Here is a 7041-nt window from a genome sequence, read left to right as displayed (position 1 = left end):
AGCGGTCGCGGCTCGGCACGGGAGCGGGCGGAGAGCCGGCTCACAGCGGAGAGCGGCGTCGCGCGCCAGACGGAGTGCCACGCGCACCCGCCGCTCGCAGCAGCCTTCCCATCCGCTAGGACGTCGGGCCCGGCCCAGCGGGATCCTCCCCCAACTCGGAAGGGGGAGGCGCGGGCCACAGTAGACGACGAGCCGCGCGCTCGGCCCCCGCCGCGGGGTCCGGCGGAACCCTCACTGTCCCCCCACCTCATCCCATCGAGGCGGGGGCAGCGGAGGAGGAGGGTTCTCTGCAGGCGAGTCGCTACGGCAGCGCTACCACAACACAGAGAGAGGCGGCGAGCCGGGGGATCCGGTACCCCAAGGCACACCTCTCGGATCGCTAGAGAAGGCTTTCTCACCGAGGGTGGGTCACGCTCCCCACCCGCCAGTCGCCCCTCGTCGGGCCCGCAGAGGCGCTCAGGGACGCCTGGGGAAGGGAGGGGGCCTGCGGCGCGAGAAGAAACCTGCGGCAACCTGGAGCGTTTGCGGTCAGGGCAGGGGCCCGGCCGGCGCGCGTGCGCACAGCCCCCAAGGCCCCCCGCCGTCCACCCACCTCCTTTCTGTGAGGCAAGGCGCCTCCAGTTAACCCACACACGACCGATCGGAGGCAGAACGGCAGCCCCTCGGCGGCCGGCCGGCGCACGCGTGGCCGGCCCGAGCCCACCGCCACCGCTCACACGGCCCGCGCTCCCCCGCCAGAGGGGAGCACGGGACGTGCGCTCGCCAGACCAGGCGGCGCCCTTCCCCGCGTGGGAGGGGCGCGTCTCACTCAACCGCCTCGACCCGCACAGCCAACGAGCTCCCTCAGGACCCACGCGCGGACACCATGGCGGCGACCGGAGGAGGGGGCGCTGGGGGCGGGAGCGACACACCACCGCTCGGCCTCGGGCACCTGAGAGACAGCCCGGGGCGCTCCAGGAGCACCGCAAAGGCCCAGGCGGAGCCAGCGCTCGTGCAATACCCGAGAGGGCAGCACGGCGGGCCAGCGGGACAGCACCCCCACCGCCGCGGAGGGGGGCGGCCCACGAGGCGACGACCACAAGAGGCGAAAGCGAGGAGTGCCTGCTGCGTCAGAGGACCCCCGCTGACCCACGCCGGACGCCACGAGGCAGACGGCGGGGTCGGGACAGCGAGGTCGGGCCGGGTTCCGCACCCCAGTGCCTCCCAACGCACCGCCCGCAGGCGGGGATGGGAGACGGGGGAAACCCCGCGGGCGGGACGAGAAGAACGGGTCTCATTCACCACGAATGCCCGCCCCTCGCCCGTCGCGGCTCGGTCCCGGCCCGGGAGAGCGTGACATCACCACATCGATCAGGGAAAGCATCCCCGGAGCAGGGTCGGCCAGCCAGCCACAGCCTCCCCAGAGGCCAGCGAGCAGATCAGCCTGGCCATCCCCAGCTCCAGGACAGGGGCGGCAGACAACCCGGCAGAGACGAGGAATGCCTGACACGCACGGCACGGAGCCAGCGGGAGTGGGGTTGTCTCGGCCGCCCCAGGTGCCCGCAGCGGGGAGCGCACGGTGGCAGGGTAAGCCCGCGCCACCTTCCCCGCCGCCCCCAGGTGGGTCAGAGACCCGGACCCAAGGCGGCACCGGGAGCTGGGACGCTCGGATGCATGAGAGACCGGGCACACGGGCCCCAGCAGGCGGCTCAAGCACGAGCAGGGCCGGCTAGCCGGGTCACCGGGAGGCCGAAGACCCGCGACGCATCCAAGAGACCCAACCTCTCCAGCGACAGGTCGCCAGAGGACAGCGTGTCAGCAATAACCCGGTGGCCCAAAATGCCGGCTCGGAGTGAAACATATACCTCCCCAGGAGACAGGAGGTCGAGTCACCGACCACGCCGCCGGCCCAGGGAACCCGCGACACGGGCATCTGTCCCCAAAATCGCCACCATCGCAGCCAGACACGGAGCACCCAGGGCCCTCTGGTCGACCCCAGGACACACGCCGGAGCAGCGCCGGGCCAGGGACGTCCTCCCGGCCACCCGTGCCACGCAGGGGCCGGCCCGAGTCTCCAGAGCGAGACTCGGAAGCGTTTCCGGCCGTCCCCTCGTACGACCGGGACACACGAGGGACCGAAGGCCGGCCAGGTGTGACCTCTCGGGCCGCACGCGCGCTCAGGGAGCGCTCTCCGACTCCCCACGGGGACTTGCAAACAACAGGTCACGGCAGAGGGACCGCTCCCCGGCACCCGGGGGACGAGGCAGGACGGTCCCCGGCTCCCCACGGGGACTTGCAGAAAAAATTCGGCCGCTGCCTCAGACGGCCAGGATGCGCGCGGGCCCGCGACCGGGCCGGGAAGGGTGTCCCCAGCCTCCCACCCCAAGCCCGGTGGGTCCCCGCGGGTCGCGGGTCAGGCCTCGGGAGCCGCGGCGTGCTGGTCGACCAACCCCGGCAGCCCCACACCCGGCTCTGGCCCGAAAGCGCAGCGACAACCTCTCCCCACATAAGCCTGCACGCCTGAGCTCTGACTCACAAGTGACGCGCCAGAGCTCTGGCGCGACCGGGACAGCCCGGCTGACGACCGCGGTCTTTCCGGAGCTCTGCCTAGCTCACAGCGGGGACGGTCCCCTCCCTCGGCAGCTGCCACCGCAGCTCCGGAAGCCAAGGGAACGATATAAAAGCGGCCGCCAGATGGAGTCCGACAACCGTCGCGAACGTCACCAAGACAGATCCGGATGGCAGGCCGGCCCGCGGACCGCAAAACCGAAACCGTGAGTCGAGAGACGCTATCCCGAGGCCGAAAACGCAGCCCCTGTACCCCAACCCCACAGAAACGGTCCCCAAACCCTGTCTCTGCATGGACCGCGACACAGTCAGAAGACAACCCACGGCGTGTGGATGTTCGGAGAGGCATCTCGGTGGGAGAAACAACAAGCAAGGACTCGGTCGCGGGTCGTTGAGGACACAGGGAGACACAGAATGCGTAGGCTCTTCCTGAATCCAGACAGAGAAGGAGGGAGGGAGGGAGGGAGGGAGGGAGGGAGGGAGGGAGGAAAGGCAGGCAGGCAGGCAGGCAGGCAAACATAAAGAAGGAAACAGAGAAAGAAAGAAAGGAAGGAAAACCTAAAGGAGAGAAAGAAAGAAAAGAGAAGAAAAGAGAAGACAAATATTAATATAAGTATTTCCATTTGTATATAGGTATAACATATAAAACTACATTAAAATAGAAAAAAATTTATATGCATACACATGAATGAACAGATAAAAATGAATAAACAAAAAATAAGATAACATAACATAAGCAAATAGGCCAGGCGCGGTGGCTGACGCCTGTGATCCCAGCACTTTCAGAGGCTGGGGGAGAGAGAGAGAAAAAAAATGAAAGAAAGAAAGAAAGAAAGAAAGAAAGAAAGAAAGAAAGAAAGAAAGAAAGAAAGAAAGAGAGAGAGAGAGAGAGAGAGAGAAAGAAAGAAAGAAAGAAAGAAAGAAAGGAAGAAAGAAAGAAAGAGAGAGAGAAAGAAAGACAGAAAGAAAGAAAGAAGAAAGAGAGAGAGAGAGGGAGAAAGACAGCGAGAAAGAAAGACGAGAGAAGAAAGAAAAAAAAAGAAAGAGGAAAGACAGGAAGAAAGACAAAGCAAGAAAGCAAGAAAACAAGACAGCAAGAAAGCACGACAGAAAGAGAGAAAGAGACAGAAAGAAAAAGCAAGAAAGCAGCAGAGAGAGAGAGAGAGAGAGAGAGAGAGAGAGAGAGAGAGGCGCGAGGCGAGGCGAGGCGAGGCGAGGCGAATCTACCTGCTTTCACTACATGTGGGGAGAATCAGGAAAGCCCCCACTAACAACAAGGCCTGAAGTGGAGCTGCCATCTGTGAAATCCGAGCAGAAGAGTCCACACGGGTTAAAGACACGAAGAAAGACAGGGAAACAACTGCTCAAAGAGAAGAACAATCTGGCCCAGCCAGGGTCTGTCTCCTGAAGTTGTGTGGGCAACGAGGGAGTGGGACGGAGGGAGGGAGTGGGACGGAGGGAGGGAGGGCCTCCGAGGCTCGTGTCAAACAATAAATGATAATAAAATAAAAGGAAGTTAAAAAAAAAAATTGCGCATCATTCGTAGCATCACTGACGCCTCGAAAGGCGAGAGGCATGTGTTTATGTCACTGTGGGACTGTTTTCTTTTTTCTTTTCTCTTTTTCTTCCCTCTCTTCCCGGAAACTCACTTTTTAATTATTTCATTTTCCTTTTCTTTTTTTTTTTTTAATTTTTAATTTTACTTTCATTTTTACTTTTATTTTTAATTGCTTGAGAGGTTGTCTCCCTCTCTCGCCCAGGCTGGTGTACAGTGGCGCGATCTCGGCTCACTGCAACCTCCGCCTCCCAGGTTCAAGTGATTCTCCTGCCTCAGCTCGGCCTCCCGAGTAGCTGAGATTACAGAGGCGCACGACCATGCCCGGCTAATTTTTGGTATTTTGACTAGAGACGGACGGGGTTTCACCATACTGGCCCTGCTCGTCTGACCACCTCGTGATCCAGCGATCCACCACCCTCGGCGTCCCAAAGTGCTGGGATGACAGGCTTGAGCCACCGCGCCGGGCCTAGTTATTCCTTTTATTTTATTTCTAATTTTTAATTGTACGTATGCACGTATGCATGTATGTATGTATGTATGTATGTATGTATGTATGCATGCATGCATGTATCTATCCTTTTCTTTTTTTTTGAGACGGACAGAGAGAGACAGTGAGAAACAGAGAGAGAGAGAGAGAGACAGACAGACAGACAGAGAGAGAGAGAGAGAAACAGACGGGGGGGGAGAGAGAGAGAGAGAGAGAGAGAGAGAGAGAGAGAGACCAACAGACAGAAGGACAGGCAGAGAAAGAGAGTAAGACAGAAGACAGACACAGGGAGAGAGACAAGCGGGGGGGGGGGGAGAGAGAGAGAGAGAGAGAGAGAGAGAGAGAGCTCCCAGACATCACGAAGCCGTTTCAATGACATATTCTCTCTGGTCTTTGTCTGGGGATATTCAGTTTTTCAACGTAGGCCTCAAGGGCTCCCAGATGTCCCTTTCGAATCTCTACAAAGAGAGTGTCTCCAACCTGCCTAATCAAAACAAAGGTGTAACCCTTTAGGATGAGTCCACACATCGCAAAGCAGTTTCTCAAATACATTCTTTCTAATTTTCATCTGGGAATATTAGGTGATTCACCATAGGCCTAAAGGGACTCCCAAAAATCCATTCAGAGAGACTGCCCAAAAAAAGTGTTTCTAACCTGATGAATCCAAAGAATGGTGTATCGCTAAGAGATCAATCTACGCATCACAAATCAATGTGACAGATAGCCTCTCTCTGGTTTTAATCTGTGGATAGTCTGCTTTCCAACGTAGGCCTCAATGGGTTTCCAAATGTCCCCTCACAGATTCTACGGAAAGCGTGTTTCCAACCTCCTGGTTCAAAAGAATTATCCGTTCGAGGTGAATCCACACGTCAAAAAGCAGTTTCACCAGCAGCAGTTTTTCTCCTTTTCCTCTGGGGATGTTCACTTTCACCAGGAGCCACAAAGGGCTCCCAAATGTCCCTTCGAAGATTCTGCAAAGAACTGCTTCCAATCGGCCGCGTGCAGCGGCTCACGCCTGTCATCCCAGCATTTTGGGAGGCAGAGGCGGGTGGATCACCTGAGGTCAGGAGTTCGAGACCAGCCTGGCCAAAACGGTGAAACCCCATCTCTACCAAGAACACAAAAAATTTGCCGGGCTTGGTAGCGGGTGCCTGTGATCCCAACTACTTGGGAGGCTGAGGCAGGAGAATCCCTTCAACTGGAAGGCAGAGGTTGCAGTGAGCCGAGATGGTGTCACTGCACTCCAGCCTGGGGGACAGAGTGAGAGTCTGTCTTAAAAAAAATAAAAACATTAAGAAAAAAATACTACTACTACAACAACAACAACAACAACAACAACAACAACAACAACAACAAAATGCTTCCAATCTGCTGAATCAACAGAAAGGTTTAACTCAGTAAGAGGAATCTACACATCGCTAAAAAGCAGTTTTACAGATAGCTTCTTGTTAGTTTTTATCTACAGTTTCCTGGTTTTCACCCTAGGCCTCGAATAGCTCCCAAATGTCCTTTTGCAGATTCTACAAAAGGGCCGCTTCCAACCTGGTATATCAAAAGAAAGGTTTCACTCTGTGAGATGAATCCACACACGACAAAGCAGTTTCAGAGACAGCTTCTTTCTAGTTTTTATTTGGGGATATTCGGTTTTTCACACTAGGCCTCAGTGGGCTCCCAAAGGTATACTCGCGGATTCTACAGAAAGAGTGCTTCAAACCTCCTCAATCAAAAATTAGTTGTAATTCGGTGCCATGAATCCACACATCACAAAGCGGTATCATAGAGAGCTTCTTTCTATTTCTCTGGTGGGGATACTCGGTTTTTCACAACAGGCCCCAGTGGGCTCCCAAATGTCCATTCTGCTTCCAAACTGCTGAATCCAAAGGCAGTTTTAACTCGGTATGATGAATCCACACGTCACAAAGCTGTTTCATGAAGACCTTCTCTCTCGTTTTTATCTGAAAACATAAGATTTTTTCACCATACGACACAAGGGTCTCCGAAATGTACACAGACAGATTCAACAAAAAAACCCTTCCAACCTGCTGAGTAAAAAGAAAGGTTTAACTCTGCGAGACGAATACACACACGACAAAGCAGCTTCACAGAGAATGGTGTTTTTTGTTTGTTTGTTTGCTTGCTTGCTTGCTTGCTTGCTTGCTTTTTGGTTTGTTTTCTTGGTTTTTTTTTTTTTTTTTTTTTTTTTTTTGGAGACGCACTTTCGCTCTTGTTGCTCAGACTGGAGCGCAATGGCGCCATCTCGCCTCACTGCGACCTCCGCCTCCCAGGTTCAAGCAATTCTCCTGCCTCCGTTTCCCTTCCCGAGTAGCTGGGATTACAGGCATGTGCCACCACGCCCGGCTAATTTTGTATTTTCAGTAGAGACGGGGTTTCTCCATGTGGGTCAGTCTGGTCTCGAACTGCCGACCTCAGGTGATCTGCCAGCCTCGGC

The sequence above is a fragment of the Macaca mulatta genome, chromosome 10 (assembly GCF_049350105.2).
Source record: "Macaca mulatta isolate MMU2019108-1 chromosome 10, T2T-MMU8v2.0, whole genome shotgun sequence".
Taxonomy (NCBI): domain Eukaryota; kingdom Metazoa; phylum Chordata; class Mammalia; order Primates; family Cercopithecidae; genus Macaca; species Macaca mulatta.
This window is presented reverse-complemented; position numbering follows the sequence as displayed.